The sequence below is a fragment of the Drosophila guanche genome, unplaced genomic scaffold, assembly GCF_900245975.1.
Source record: "Drosophila guanche unplaced genomic scaffold, DGUA_6, whole genome shotgun sequence".
Lineage (NCBI taxonomy): Eukaryota > Metazoa > Arthropoda > Insecta > Diptera > Drosophilidae > Drosophila > Drosophila guanche.
In genome coordinates this window covers 3,423,085-3,439,743 of record NW_022995752.1, presented here as the reverse complement: position 1 = coordinate 3,439,743, position 16,659 = coordinate 3,423,085, and the positions used below count along the sequence as shown (strand labels likewise).

General features: G+C 37.9%; 1 protein-coding gene across 6 annotated transcripts in view; it reads left to right on the top strand.

Annotated features, from left to right (window-relative positions):
* The first annotated feature begins 317 nt into the window (after positions 1 to 317).
* The window catches only part of LOC117587953 (protein FAM102A), a 52,265-nt gene continuing 35,923 nt past the window's right edge, over positions 318 to 16,659 (top strand). For 3 of the 6 annotated variants that reach the window (XM_034278953.1, XM_034278951.1, XM_034278950.1), the window contains exons 1-2: positions 322 to 643; positions 1,638 to 1,725. The gene's annotated coding sequence lies outside the window, so the exon portion shown is untranslated. Of the gene's footprint in view, positions 644 to 1,637; positions 1,726 to 16,659 lie in introns of all 6 variants that reach the window. The other 3 variants (XM_034278956.1, XM_034278954.1, XM_034278955.1) reach the window with 3 other exon arrangements.

Below are 16,659 nucleotides of genomic sequence, written 5' to 3'. Positions count from 1 at the left end.
CTTGCACTAGCCGAGAACTCACACATGAAACCCAAAAATGAGCTAGCAGCGTTCAACGGGAAAAATTTTTCAAATAATAATCATAGACCGACTAATATTATATATACAGTGCTGAAAGTAATAACAAGCTGGTAATATTATACATAATATCAAAATTGACTAATATGTTATAGGATATACTGTATATTTATGGTATATTTTCAAAATGAGATGGTATATTTGAGTATATTTTTACTCATTCACAATAGGACAAATTTACAATTCACAATGGGACTAGTTTTTGTTTCCCAATTCCGTTGTTTTATCCAGTCTGTTTTCCACCGCCATTCGTCACCCATTCTTAGTTCGTTCATGCTTGCACAAAAACATGAATAAAACCAAAATGCGTGAAACAGCTACTAGTGTCGCATTTTTTTCTGAAATCAGAAAAGTCCGTTGAGCTGTGTCGTGCAAAATATAAAATTTGAACAATTACAAATAAAGCATTCTCCCCACTCGGTCGTCGGTCGTGGGTGGCGCATACAATTCGTTTCTGTGGCCAATTAAATTGCAAACGCCGAGAGAAATCGACTGCTAAAACTAAAGAAATACTTAATAAAGTGACTAAAACATAAGAAATCCCAGCGAGTCCGGGGTTTTGTTGGTAAGAAGCAGCTGAATTTAGCGTCGCAGCACAGCGTCGTTTTACGTGCGTGTGTGTTTTGTGTGTCCGTGCGTGGGTGTTGGTGTTGGTGTTTGTGCCCAGCCTTTTCACCAGAAAAATGCTAATTAAAGTGGTGACATCTGAAACAAGCCTAGAATTCTATGCCATGCAAAAGTGTTTAGTTTGAAAATTTTAAACAAGTGCGAAACAGGAAAATCCAAATTGCGTTTTCGTTGAAGGGGAGGTGAAGAAGGGTGTTCATCTGCCACTCTCTCACTCACACACTCTCTTTCATTCATTCTGCCTGCCTGCCTGGCTCTTTCTCTCTCTCCTCTCCCGAAACGCAAAGTGGAAGTGGAAAAACCAGCAACAACAACAACCACGACAACAAGCGAAGAGTGTGTGGCTGTAATCTTTTTTTGGCAATAGTTTAAACTTTTATCAATTAAAGTTTAACTTTTCTTGAAAACAACAAAAGGTGCCTAAAATACTATGCAAAAACAGCAACAAAACGTACAAGCGACGCCCAAAAGGGGAAAGAGAGATAGACATAGAGAGAGCAGAGGCAGCGCTGCCACCTTGTTCGATTTTTATGCTCATTGAGAAGTGGAATTGACGTACGTAGTCGCTGCCCTTGCACAAAGAGTACAACTATTTTGATGAGCAGTTTGCCAATATGAAAGAAATAAACATTTTCTGCTCCATTGATTAATATATTCCTGTTCGTAATGATCTGCGTCTCTTTTTCTGTGAAAGTGTATTATTTTAGTGGTCACCACCATAAGAACAATAGTTCGGCAAGTGCATCAACACTTCGGTGACTCAAGGTTACTTTTCTCATTTCTTGTTGCTGTTTCTATCGCATTGCATTTTTAATTTGCGTCCCCGTCTTCCTGTTGTTGTTGTTGTTGTTTGTTTGTGCAAAATACAAAAAGTAGTGTGTTTTAATATTTGATTTTTGTTTGTCAACGTTTCCCCCTTTCCATACAATCAGCTGCTGCTCGTAGCGACAACGTTACCGCCCACAAAACGGGAGTATTGTGTGAACATTGTTCGTGTTTCGTCTCTCTTTCAAATACAAGGTGAGTTTTTGCACAGATAACCGTAATTGTAATTATACAATGTTTAGGGGAAAGGGTAATAATAGGTCTTGTCAAATGAGAGAGGAAGTGCTGGTGGGGGAAAGATGTGCACGTTTGATTTCATGGAAGATTCTGAAAGGTTTTTTGTAATTCTTAAAATACGATTTCATTCTTTGATCAGTCTTTAATCATTTTGTAATCAGTTTTATTATAAAATACGAATTATCTCATCTATCTGTGGTCGCTCCTACCATTTCGTATCTCTTTTAACGTCTAAATTTGTATTCAAAACCCCATTCATCCCATGGGAGCATCTTACAGAGATGCGGAGGCTAATTTATTATGCTTGCCAAATCCGCAAAGCAAATTCCCGCGTCACATATGCGATGAGGCACTCAATCCTGGCGCTTAACCCCGTAAAATATGTTCATCGGACGAGTTGCCTAAAAATAGCGCAGCAACAGCAGGGAAAGAGCGGGAAGTGGAAGGCTCATCTGGGGTTTTTGGCCTGCTCTGCAGTCCTTCCTTTGATGGGGATTTTGGGCTGCTTTGCAGCCCTTCCTGCGTTGACGTCCCTTTTGCCTTGGGGCCCTGTCTGAGCCTCTAAGCCCGTAATGAGCAATTCCAAGGAAGTACGAGGCACCGAGCATTTCAATTTTCGTGCACCCAAAACGGTTGTCAAGTGCGAAAATTGTTTGCCATAATCAAATCAAATCAAATCAGCGCCAATCAGAGGGTTGGCAACCCTGAAATTGCCCGCTCGGGATTGGGACTTTCCGTCTGCTGATGGAGGAGAGAGAATGCTCGGTATTCGTAATGATGGTGGTGCCGGGTTCTAATGAGGATGCATTCAATTAGATTCATATTTTTCCACATTCCATATGTGGGTTGGGTGCTACAAATATGGAGACAGTTTGAGTGTTTAAAGTATATTTTTTTTATGTTAAAAGGGAATTTAATGTGTAATTTAGATAAGTTATGTGGTTTAGTTTATAGAATAGAATTGGTTTAAAGAATTCTTGCGCTTTGTCAATTTTTTAGCTAACCCCCATCAAAGAATTTTCTGGGTATTGCCGGAAAATAACAATTTGTGGACATGGTTTCTGGTGACCGACAGCCTTGGACCCGATTTTCATTCGATTGTCGCAATAAAATTTGCTTAATGGGTTTGCTCTCAAATGCTTAAATAACAAACGCGAATTGCCATTACACAGATACACTTTTGATACTTTTGATTCATCAAAGTAATGCAGTTCGAGAATTAAATCCTTTGCGACTAATGAGCGGGTGGGTTCAAAGCACTCGAAGAGTCAGCCAACCCAATTCCCAGGGCTAGTTAGGGAGAAGGAATCGTAGAAGAAAGAATTATAGAAAATACAGAGAGAGAGCAAACAGAGAGAAAGAGTGGCAAAGCAGAGGGGTGAGGTGAACAAGAGAGTGAGGAGGGGAGAGCTCACCGAACCAGTTGGACGGCATTTGGCGATTTGAATGTCGCGTTAGAAGATGGAAAGCAAACCCCCAAACAATTCTCATTTTATGAGCCCGCAATGTATCCAATGTATCTGAGTGTCTTTCACTGCGCGTAGTTGTATCTGTAACTGTAAATGTATCTGTGTGCAATTCAAGTTCAAAGCGCCTTCGCTGAAAGAAACTTGCCAAATAAAACCCAAAACGAGATACAAAAGACGGAGAATTGAGGGAGAAACAGACACAGGAAATATACAAAAGAACAGCTGGAACATGTCTCTCCTCTATAAAGAAAAGATACAGATACAGATACTTGTCTGATATTTTCTTTCTTTTCTTTCGTTCTCTCTTTTCTTTTTGCGCAGAAAAGCTTATATTTCTTGTGAAATTTTCTGTATTTCTTTGATTTGTGATGGAACCCAAAATATATATATAAATAAAACCAATATAAAGTAGGGAACGGTACGTACCGGGGGTATGTGCGTGGGCGTGGATTGTTATGATAATTGAACAAGTGGCTTTCTTTTCTCTCGATTTTTTGACTGAAATAAACATACAGAAATATTTTTATATGCAAATGTAAGACAATTCATATGCGGAGAAATGTATTTCAAGTTAAAATATTAAAATTGTGTAAATGTGGATCGGGGAAATGTTGAAACAATTTGATTTCCAGTCTTTTCATATTTCAAGTTCAATTTTTAAAGATTTCCTTGTAGAAATTATACTAAAACTAGTATTTTTCTTGCTTTAAATACATATGTACGTACTTAATCCTAAGCTCTTCTAAACCAATCTCTTATCCTCCTTATAATTTCTTTTATGTGTCTCATTCAATCCTTTGTAGGGGTCTCCCTTAAGGGGCACCTTCTCCACATCGTAGTGGGGCATTCTTTCATTATCATCCGAGACCTAAATACATAAATCGTTGCTCTATCATCATCATTATCATCATTATGCACGCCCCGAACACACATCATCTTTTGCTTGTGGCATGTGGAAAAAGTGTTTCCGACTTCCGTATAAATGTTACATTTTTCCTTCTCTCTGCTTTTTGCCTCTCTGTGCCTCAAAGGCAAAAACAAGTCACTTGGCATTTCCTGACCATCAAGGAAACCCACCCAATGGCACTACGCACCACCGAGAGCTCCTATGTGAACCAGCAGAAACCACTTCGAACCACCTAAAACCACCCCAAACAACCACAAACAACTAAAGTAAAGGAACCAACAACTTATTGATTTTCTACAACAACTTTGTGATGTTTAAACAGCAAATTAGTTAAGTTTTTCCATCCGTGTGCCGTCCACGCGTCAAATGAGTTTTTCTTCTCGGGGGGTAGAGTGCCACAACACACAATTTCACTCCACCAATCTCTTTCTTTATTCACCTGTGGGCGACACGCCTGGTTTGGTTCCTGGAATTGACGCGTGCCACATGCCTCGTGTGCCACACGGACAGGTGTAACAACTTCGGGGGTTGACATGTAAATTACATTAAAAAAAAAATACACGAGAATTTCGAACAAGAAAATTTGATAAGGTAGAGATACCTGGCATGAGCCATCCATAGGGGTCTGGTCTGTGGTATCCGTAGTAAAATCAATTATTTTTGTTTTTGTGGGTCAACATTCCTCCTGCCAGTGTGTCCACCCTCCCTGCCTTCTCCTTCTCCTTTTCTGTTACGTTTCGTTGAACAATCTGCCCATTCTCTCTCCCTTTTAAAAGTTTACATCATTCCCCAAAAAAAAAAGGGGGCGATGAACTTTAAGACCGTTTACACTGCACTACAAGATAGACAGAAAGACGGGTAGCCACGCCACTCTTCGAAGTCCTACACTCAGCCTCTAATTTGCATATTTGTGCATTTCCTGACCGCCTTTGTTTCGGTTTTGTATTTTGTGTACCCTAAAAGAGGGGCAAGGTTTTATGGGTTTAAGGAAAAGACTTAAAAACGGAGTAACGGAACGATTTGTGAACGATTTTCGATCTCCAATGGTAATTTCTACCTTACATATTCCCATAAAAAAGTTCGCTCTTCCAGGGTGTCATTGGAGCCGTTCTCTACAAACTTTGCTTTACTTTCGTGCTTTTTTTCTCTCGTATTTTATTGCATTTTTGTGTTGATTTCAGTTTATTTTTAGACTTTTGCGGTTGATAAAAAATGTACTTTCAAAGAGTGGGAGGGAGACAGAAATACCAACAGGGAGTGGGGGAAGAGGAAAAAATACTATCGAAGTGTTGGTAAGGCGGTAGAGGGGCTAGCTAGCTGTGTCTTCTTTTATTTCTTCGACTACTTCGTCCGCTTGTCGACGGCGTTACGCTTGGCTTGTGGGGTGGGGGGAGGAAGGCAGCTATGCGCGGGTGGTCAAGGAAGGGGGACGCGTGCTAAGGCCTCTGGTTCCGGTCCAGAGAGGAGGAGGGGACACAACTATTATATCATTTTTATTTTAGTTGTCAGTTATTTCATCATGATTTTTTTGGGGGGGATTTGATGATGTTTAAAGAACTTTTTTCGATGAAAGAGTAGAGAAGAAAAGACACTACTGTCTTTTCTCTTTTAGTTTTTATTTGCTTCATTAAAGGGTAATAAGCTTTTCCTCAAAAAACTTATTTAAACCTATTAATAATATATTATGGATGCTTTGAAGGTTTGATACGTCTCTTATTCGTGTCTTAAATAAATTATTAAAGACCTAAAATAACTGATTAAAGGTATTAAAATAACTTTTTTACTTGTAATTAATGTACCATTTTTTAATTGTAATTAATGAACCATTTTTATTTTAGTTGGCAGTTATTTCATTATTAAAATAACTTTTTTACTTGTAATTAATGTACCATTAAGTTGTTTTAGTGTACTTCCGTTCTGATTCATTGATAACTTTTTGCCTTTTCCTCAGTTCACTTTTCATGAATACTTTATTCATTTCTTATAAATAAATGCATGTTGTGACTCATTGAACGCATTACTATAAATGCTTTTATCATTCTTATGTGACATACATAAATGTTCGTAGTTTCCTCAAACAGAGCGGAAATACATATATGTTGTAGTTGTGTAATTATGAAATTAAAGGAAGATAAAATCATTATAATGAAAATGGTTGCCAAGAAGACCTTTTTCGAGTCTTAAAGGTATTGATACTGTTGTTAATATAATTTATAGTTGGTTGAAACCAAGAATACCTTTGGAAAACAAACAGAAAACCATAAAAATCTGTTTATTTTCATCCTATGAAAGGGTTTTGTTCGATGAAGATTATACTAAGGCAGTTTTAGCATATGCAACCCCAAGATTACTTCTATTTCATTTGATTTTATTAACAAAAAAAAACAAGCTAAAAATTACCTTCATTTTGTTTCATTTCTGATTCTATTTAATTTGAAAACTCTTGACTCTGAAAGATCTATTCATCAGTGGATAGTTTTTGGTTTTGGTTTGTTTCACTAATTATTGATTATCCACCCATGCTCTTTGGGTACCCTTCCTCTATTGCGTACTCTGTTTCATGCTCTGTTTCTTGTTTCTGTTTCTTTTTTTCTCTTAAACTAATTTGCATGTGATTTGAAATTCGAATTCAGTTTGATTGTCTCTTGGGTTTTCGGGTGCTTTTGCACTCGCGCCCCAAAAAACAAGTTTTAGTTTTCTGTTATATGGAATGCAATGCCCTCTCTTAAAGGGTATTGGTGTTGGAAGAAGATGTTTGGCAGCTCAGATGTTCAAATTAAAATATACTTCCTCATAATTTTGGGAAAATTGTGGCTAAAATCGTATAAATATATCATAAATCTAAGGGTTGTGCTGGATTTGTTGGCCTCCCTCTGGGGTCTGTGCTCTATTTAACTCTCAAGTTAAAGTTAAAGTTTATCTAACATCAAATATTTGTTGCCTTTTTTTTGTACGTATATATTTGAACTTTTTCTTAATGAGCGCAACGGCCAAAAAGTAAATTTGCATGCCAGACGCTTTTTTGTGTTGGTTATTTCAACAAATTTAAAATCCGATTGTGCATTGTTTTTATTAGCCAAGGTCGTTTCGAGTTGTTGTTGCTGTTGTGGTGTTTGGTTTACGTTGGATTAATTTTGGAGTGTGTCTTTACGGCAGAGAAGAAGAAGGCGGTGGAGGGCTCTTGCTGTTATCTCTTAGAAGATTAGGACTAGCCTTTCCATTGCCTTTCTTTTGCCTCTTCTTTTTTTTTGGTTGAAAATGTTTTTATATGTTTTACAATTAAACAATTTAGCCGCTTATCTATCAGCCACACAGAGAGAGTGGTGGCAGTGGGGGTGTACCCGACGTTTATTCCTTATCTTTTTATTTGTTCTGTAGGTCTTTATCAACGGGGAGGAAACCTGTCATACAAACAATTTCTTGTGGTTTTCGTTTATTTTATTGCCATTGTTTGATTTCTCTTGTTCTTTGCTGGCCCGCCGTTCTTTCATTAACTGCAATTTTCTTTATCTTTTTCTTGGGTACACATTCCCATAAAATAAAGCGACTTTCTTGGTAGAGAAATCCTCCGTCATCCATTCAGTTCTGACTAAACTGTGAACTTAAGTGCAAAATGATATCGACAAGTTCGAATTGTGATAGGTTTAGATAAGGGTTGTAAATTTTAATCAATTTGTAGTCATAAATGCGAGTATTTTTAGTGGAATTTTTATAGAATTTAAGTTGGTGTATTATTTTTTCGAGTACATTCAATTGAAATTGGCCGCAGTTCTAGGTAAATGTCAGCTAATTCAGTGTACACTAATCGTGTTTTCATCAATCTAACTCGTAATTACAAATATTTTTGGGCTTATGGAAGTTCGGATAGAATTTTCGAAGGAATTTCGCTGGGTTTTCCCTTTTAGCTCCTGGGAATAACCCATTGAAGATCGTTGTTGAGTACCTAGTCAAGTAGATTTTCTGGTTCTGTTATTGGGGGAACCCATTGCATTGTCTTTTAACATTCCCCCTCCTTAAAAGCACTCCACTTGTGGGATTCTCGAGTACATGCTCTGGCCAAAGTTCATGGTCTACTGTTCTGGTGCTACTGTTACTTGGGTTTTCATTGCCTTTGTCATGCCAAAGACGTCACTAGGTCGATTCGTCGCATCCGTTAATGGGACATCTAAATATTCAGCGAAACAGCCGCGCGCTGACAATGGCACAAGACTTTTCTCACCATGAGACCGACCCCCCTTCCACTTTTCATGTACACTTTTCCACCTCCTCTCGTATGTTGGCTTCTTCTACGCCTTTGTACACTTTTCCACTTACGACATTTTTGCCGTTTTAAGTGTGAGAAATTCTCTTTTGGACCCCGGAGAGATCTGCTCTGTGGCTCGGTTCGGTTTGAGTTCTCTCCCTCTTTCCTCTCTTTTTGGGTTGGGGAAAACAAGTTCCGTTTCTGTTTTCCTTGCCTCTCTCTCTCTCTCTCTATGCTCCTTTTGGTTTTCCGCCTCTGTGTTTTGCTGTCTTTCGCTTTTGTTGTGGCAACTGTTTAGCGGTTCTTTTGTGCCCCCATCATGCCCCAACCACTCTTTTGGAGGTTATTCCGTTTCAATTGCCCAATTCTTTTTCTTCATTCATTCAGTTTCTTCCAAGCGTAAAATATTCGTATGTTAATTTTTAGCTCTGCGCAAATGTTTCCTGTTTCTACATACAACATAAATATTTATTTGTGTTTAAACTTGAATTGAAATAAACAATGTGTAAATTTACACAAACCACGGGGAATGCCATTCATGCTCTGCTCTATAATGAAGGTTCTTTATTAAATAAGGTTCCATATTTTCGAGCTAAAACTCACTTGACAACAACTGCCATAAGGTGTGTGTAGCACTTAAAAAATCAGTGAACCTCTGACTAAAGCACACAAAGGTTATAATCAGTGTCGAAAATTACTTCAAGACAGCTGTTGCAGGAGGTCTTCAAGACTAAAGTTAAAGTCACAGCCTTTCGAGAGTTAAGGAAGATTACGGGCAGAGCTTTAAGATAAAGTTTGTTGCGAAGGTGGCCTCTGCTCTGACGCACAGTGGGACACGACGACACACAGGTGTCGCTTGTGGTTTTGGTGGCTCTTGGGCTGCCTGCTGCTGCTGTCATTTGATATTATTGTGTGTACGAGAAGCACAAGGCTTGTTTCGAGTTTTAATTTACGCTTTTTATACCCTAAACTTCGTTAGCAGTTTAAGCTTTAAAAGACATTGTGCAACAGGGACGGAGATGTAGCTAATTTTGAAATTATTAGTTGGAATAAACTTCCTTATTCTTGATTAATTAATCCTTTCATATTTTTGTGTAACTCTTTCTGATTATTTTCCTATAAAACTGAATGGGTATCCTCAGCTTCGGTACTGCAAATCTCATTTTCCTTTCTGGTTGTATTTTTTTGTTTTTGCATTGCTTCTGCTTTTGCTTTTGCCTTTTAAGTGCATTTCAAGTGTCTGATGGATGAAACGTAGACAAAGAGTGAGGCAGTCATTGAGAGGGGGACAACGGTTGGTGAAGAGAGTGAGGGGGAAAGAAGAGACGCAACGAGAGAGATTCAGTAAACAGGGAAGAGGGGCCGGCACGAGTGCACAGTGATTTGGGGCGTGGCTGTGACAAGTGCAGCAACAGCACCGGCAGCGCCAAAAGCAGATTTGTCGCTTGTGTGCGTACATTCACGTATAGATGAACATTCCCACAGATGTATTGGAATGTTTGACTGTAGACTCAAGGACGTTTGATGCTGTGTTGTTTTTACATCGTCACTCCCCCCACCTTATACTGCTGCTGCTGCCACTACCACTCTAGATCCGTTTCCCCCTTAATAACAACCTGCTCCCTCCCTGCTCCACCCCTCCATTGCTATTTGTGTCGTCGTGCTTCTCCTCCGTCGTGGATTTCTTCTACCCCTTCTTCAACTGCTCTTAGTGGCTTTTCGCTGGAGGAGCAGCTAGAGCTACTGCTGCTGCTGCTGCCACTGCCTTTTAATTAAGTTCAGAAAAAGTCGGGGTTTCATTTTTATTCGCTGCGGGGTGAGTTCTTTCTTAAGCTCTGATTTCTGATTGCGGGTAAATTTCAAGTAGATGTTGATGATAGGGCTGACTGCATGATTTAATTGGATATTACTTTACGATGGGAGAATTATATTACGAGAGTACGTAAATCAGTGGAAAATACCCCCCTGGAGGGCACTACTGTAACCCGAAGCGACTGTTGTTGTGTCGTCACAGTTTTATTGTTGGATTTATTCATGAAACATCGTAGGGTTTCTAAAATGTAATCGATTGTGAAATATATTTTATGGTGCATTCATTTAAAGATTTGAGTTTTGAGGAGCTTTTTTCTAGGAAGAAGTCACTTAATTGTAAAGAATTTACCAAGATCTTTAGTTCCTTCTAAATTAAATAATTGAGGGGTGAATATTATTAAATAAGTTGTGACGCGTAAGAAGCTTCTCACACGTCCCTTCTCGTTTATTCTTATTTATAAGGTCTTAATCCCTTACTTTGAGTAGGCTATATAAGCCACTTTAAAGACCGAACCACACCATAGCCTCTTAAAGCTTCCATCTTACGCGTTTCGCAATCAAAATTAAAACCAAAAATAAATCTAAAGTGAAAAGAGAAGAAAATATGGCTCAAACCTGTTGCGGATCTTAAGCTCCGCATTGGCAATGTCTTTGGCCTGTGTCCGGCCTTAGAGCATATGCCTCTCCCTCTCTCTGCCGTATTCTTCTCTCTCTCTATCTCTATGGAGTCTAGTATTTCCCTCTACTCTCGATTCTTGGCCCGAGGCCCCTGTGGCCTGTGGCTACTGTAATTCAATCATTTTTCACGCTGCCTTGCCTTCAGAGCGTCTCCGAAGTAAAACTCGATTTGGACTGGTGGCGGGCAGAGGAGAGCTTTACTTAGTTTGTCAGCCTGGAATTTAAACGCAATTGGACTTTGATTACAATGCAAAAAATATAATAATAATATAATGTGTATGATGGAATTGACGGTATGAAATGACAGCAAATGGGAAACTTTTGCGGTTAATTTGACCAAATGAATTGTTATTAATTTTCGTTCAATGCAAAGGGTTAAAGGCCTTTCGCCTCGAAAATGTATTTCATTCCATGAAACGAAACGAAATGGCCTTCTCGCTTGGGGGAAGACAAAAATGCAGGTCGCATCGCGTTTTGTCTTGAGCTCATTTCCCATTCAAACGGCGTAGAAAAATCATTCAAGAAAATAGACCATCCAAAATGTTTCTCCCTTTGCCTCTCTCCCTCTGTAGCCTGATTGAAGTTTTTAAATTAAATTTCGGTTGTTGTAGGAGAAGAAAAAGCTTCAAAAAGTTGTGCAAAGATCTTTATTTTTCTTTATTTTTGCAAAGGCTTTATTGTTTGTGGGTGCGTGTTGTGTCAGACTCACTGTCTTTCAGTCACGAACGCCCCCGACTAATGAATCCCCAATTGAATGATGTTCATTTTCTGAGGGAATTTTGGGTGCGAGTTTGTATGTAAATCCCTCTACTCGCTTGCTGGTGGCCAGGCTCGTTTTGTAGCGGTATGCCTCTATTTTTAGGATTTTAAATAAAATTACCAAGAGTTGGGAACAAAATTTACATAAATTGAATAAATAAAATAAAACGATGAAAAATGTACTAAATCGTGTAAATTTGAAGTTTCTTTAGTTTTTTATAGGCTGTAGTGTTTCTGTAGTGTTTTAATTTATTTAAAACACCTTTCCATTTACTTTTAGTCACATTTTCTGTTTACGATCGGTTATACAACCTTTTCAGAATAGTAAGCACAGCTGTTTTATAAGAAAATAGTCTTTGAATGGAGCTGTTTTGAATTCTGAAGATTAGATTTAAGGCGCACTTAAAGCTTTTTTATATACATAGCTTCTAAAATAAGCTATAATAACCTTGAACTATTTCTTAACTATAGTCTGCACACTCATTGATCTACCAATTTCGAAATTCCAATTCGATTCAAAAATTCCATTAATAAAACGTAGCGCTTCCGAAATTCCCACAAGAAACCCAAAAAAAAAGTCCCAAATAAACAAAAAATAATCCTCTTTTTTGTGTTTAGCTGAATCCAAAAGTCAGTCAGGGCCAAGGTTTCCCCATCGAACTTCCACCAGCATATACTGGGTTTTCGTATGCATAACGTGAACCGATGAAATACAGCGACATTCTTAAATCATTTTTGTCTTTGATTTGTTGTCTCGAGTTGCCCCTTGAACATTTTTTTAAAATGCATAGCGTGGCGAATGACTTGTCGGAGGGGTTAAATCCCAAACCCCCCAGCAAACTGTGGTAGCCCCAAAATGCAGTCTGTCTGTTAAGACGGGTTTTTTTCGGGAGAGCAAAGAGGTGTAGAGCGCACAGCCTTCACACTGGATCGGCTGGTTATCACAATGCCAGCGTCTGTGTTTTCCATTTGCTGCTGTTTCCTCTGCTCTCTGCGGCTGTTGAAACTGTTGCAAGTTGCAATTGCGTTCCAGTTTTCAGAGAAAAGGGTACTATGGTAGGTATTATGATTTTATGCAGGTGTTTGGGAACTCAAAATGAATAATCTACGATTTTTCATATATTTTGAAGCGGTTCTTATATTTTTGTATGAAAAAGAAATTCTTCTCAATGCAATTCATAATTTTTCTCAACTACCATTACCTGATCTCACGAAAAGTCTTTCTTTTTGGAAAATGAATCTACATTTCAATCAACCGTTAACGAAAATATCCTTGTTTTGTGTGGCTACCATAAAAACTATACAACTTTTAGGGTATCAGCAGTTTCGACACCACTTAGACTGTACCCTGACTTTCCTGTTGCATTGTCAATTGTCAATTTCAGTGGTTTGTCGTGGGAACGGGCGGGCTTGTCGTTTTCTATTTGCTTTAACGAACAAAACTAAAACAAAAATTAAACTATATAGAAAAAAAAGAACTAAAAAAAAACGGAATCAGCAAAAACAGTACGAGAGTATTTTCTAAATTAAAGCGCTTCCGCATTTCGGTTTCCATCCACTTGTTGTGGGGCTCTCACTCGAGTGCGGGGGGCTCTAGCTGCACTTGGTGCTTAGGGTTTGTGTCAGGGAGAGGGGTAGAAAAGCTGCCGGAAAGCATTTTTGCTGATGAGTTTGTTCGTGTGGAAAGTCTGACAAAAAACCCTAACATCCAAATGCCCTGCCCGGCCCGGCCCCCACTGATAAAAGTACGAGAATAAATAGAAAATAGAGAACCATAGCCATATCCAGAGCCAGAACCAGCAGAACTTATTTTCTGTTGTAGCGTGGGTTTTTATTTATTTATTTATGCACACTGTTTGCACTCGACTCGTCGCTCGTTCCTTTACAATTATTTGCACTGACAGTTGCAGTTGCAGTGCCACAGCGAAGGAGGAGTTTCCACAGAGAATAGGGACTTTTACCCCTTAATAGAATACTTGGAATATCCGCAGGATTGAAACGCCCACACAACCCCAACCCACAGTCATAACTTTTGCCTCGTTTTTAGTGGTCATTCATCATAATAAAGTTAGTTGAGGGCGCCTGCATTTTAGACGAAGCTCTTAAGTAATAATTATAATTTCTGTGCAGAGGGTTGGCATGCTCCGAGGAAAACTAGCTGCAGATAAATTGTGCAGTGGGATTTTTCTTGGAAATGGAAAGGTTTCTACGTGTTGAAAATTCAGTAAATTGGTTTAAGAGTGCTCTGAGGCTAATACATTCTTTTACGCTCCTCGGATGAGGTAATCTCTGGAATACTACCCTTGGATGAGGTATTTCCTTATTATTACATAGTTTTAAACGCTTTTCCTGGATATTATTCGACAAAGCAGATTTCAGAATGCTAAACTCTTCTATCAGATTGCTGTTAGAGGCCAAAGAACTTTTTTAAAGTATGCTTAATTTTGGTTTGTTGCCTTCAAAAACATTTTAAGAAAGGTTTCAGCTGTTTTATGATATTTAATTCAGAACACAATCAAGAATTCTTCGAACTAAGCTACAAACATTCTCAGCATTGAGATCTTATTTAACATCCATTATTTAACACTCGGACACCCCCTAACCTCGGCTCCATCCGTACAAGCACATGTGTACCCAATCTCAATCCCATAAAATTCTTTGCAACAACAGGCGCCAGAAGCAGCAGCAACAAAAAATTCAAATAAATCGCCAAATGGTTGACTTTGACTATGGTTTCAGTTTGTGTTTATTATTATTTTTCTTCTGTTTTCTGGTCTTTTGGACATGCGCTCCATTATAGGCGAAGCAGCCAAAGCACAGCCGATAAAGCAAATTAATCAGGCAGCGACACTGGCACTCTCACAACCAACAAAAACTAACAGCAAAACTGGCAAACAAGTTAGGGGCAAACTTTAAGTGCAAATATATACACAAAAGAGACGCCAGCCAAGACGCAGCGAGGCCCAAGTTGTGGCTGGAACTGGAACTGAGACTGAGACTGAGCCAAAGTCACTTTAGCGGAAATGACAGAAATGTCAACAAAATTACACAAATTAATGTCAAAACGGAAGCACAGAAAACAGAGTTTTGGTGCCACAAAGATGGAGAAGCAGGCGAGAAGTCGATGGAAATAGAGATATTTGTCTTTGTTTTTGGAATTTTCTACTTATGGCGCCTCATAAATGTGCGCCACGTATACGTTTTTCACATAAAATAATTCACTTTTTTATGTTAACATAGAGGATATAAGGATTTTTAGAAGAAATATTTAAAGGGTACAATTTGTTAATGTGTTCAACTAATATTATTGTTTCAAAAAGTATTTGAAATAAAAAACAACAAAAAGATATATAAGATATATTAAAATATATTTTAACCAAAATCGATTGACTATATCATATCATATTTACTGTGGATCCACCTCAAAAGGGTATTAAATGCTTCGAGTTCCTTAGCTTTAATTCCCTCTTTCGAATTTAGGTGCGCGGCCAAAGCGTTTTCTCAGGTGTAGTTTCTGGCACATTTCTTTTATTTGTTTATAATTTGTTATGATTCGAGTGGGTGCCGGCAAAACTTTTACCCTGACTTTGACAGGCAGTTAAATATATTAGCTGCTTCATTAACATTTTCTTGATGGCCTCCATTTGGGGCTTTGGGCGTAGTGAGTGGGTGGAAATATGGGTGTTGGGGAGGAAATTAAGTGTTAAGATGGAAGTGGAATTTTAAATATTATGAGCTAGTGGGGGTTTTTGGAAGGGAATGTTATGGAGAACACTATCTAGAGCTATGGAGATAATCCCTAAACTATGAAAGAATTAGGTAGTCGCATTTTTAGTAACTTTATTTGGGTTGGAAATGTTTTCTTTTAGAAGAAATCATCTCAGAATTAGATGATTCGAACGTGAGACAACGCCACACTTTTCAGCTTTTCTATATGCAAAACAATAGAACGTGCCTTAAGAGAAGAGAAATCCCAAAGTTCCCAGGAAGAATAGATGGAGAATAACCATGATTATGGCTTGTATTACATTTCCTCTTACATTTGAACTGAATTTCCTCTTATAAAATTAAGATTATATCATCACCAAGTCGTGTCACTTAACTCTAGAGCTTATCCAACTGCAAATCCCAATAAATAATTGTCTTTACATATCAATTACTCGTTTAACAACTCTTCAAAATGCAAATTGGAATCGTTTTCATATGCAAATCTTTGTTTGAACTTAAAGTCGAGGCAAATTTTCATGGTTACGTATGTGTTTTTTTTATTGTAAAAGGAAATACATATTTCAACCAGTCTAGGTCGAATATTATTACAATTATAGTAATTAATTGGTAAGTACATCAGAAATATATTTTAATCATTGGTCTCATCGTTGGAATTTGTATATTAAATATTTGTTAGGTAAACTCTTGGGTTTAAGTAAATATTTGGTACTTTGTTGATGCGAAAGATGTTTGTTTAGTTGTTGAAAATATGTTTTCGTAGATGATTTATCAAAATAACACTCTTAAGAGGTATTCTTTTTATTGGTAGGGAGATTCAAATATTAGGAATTGTTAGATTTTAACAGCTTTCTATATGGTTTTTATCGCTCTTCATGGGGGGTTACATGTTTTGTTATATTTTGAGTTCCGAAAAACTCTTCAAAATTGCACTAGGTACTGTGTCTATCCTCTATAAAATGTTTATTTTTGCCTTTCAATTTCAATTCCCATAAAATGCATTCCAATTCCATAGAATTAATTTACATTTTCCATAAAATTCCATTCCTTTTCATCATCCTGTTTTCATTAATGATTTTAGCCCACTCTTTTTCTCTTGGTATATCCACAAATATTCTCTGGTTTTTCCAGCTTACTCATCAATTCCAGAAATAAATATCGAATATACACATCCATCCACTGCAGTGCAACCCACTCATGAAGTATCTAAGAACATTCCTTTGGAATAAAATGCTCTTTTATTTTACAACACTTCCGTGACACATTAAAATTAATGAAAAGAACTGTAAAAATTGAAA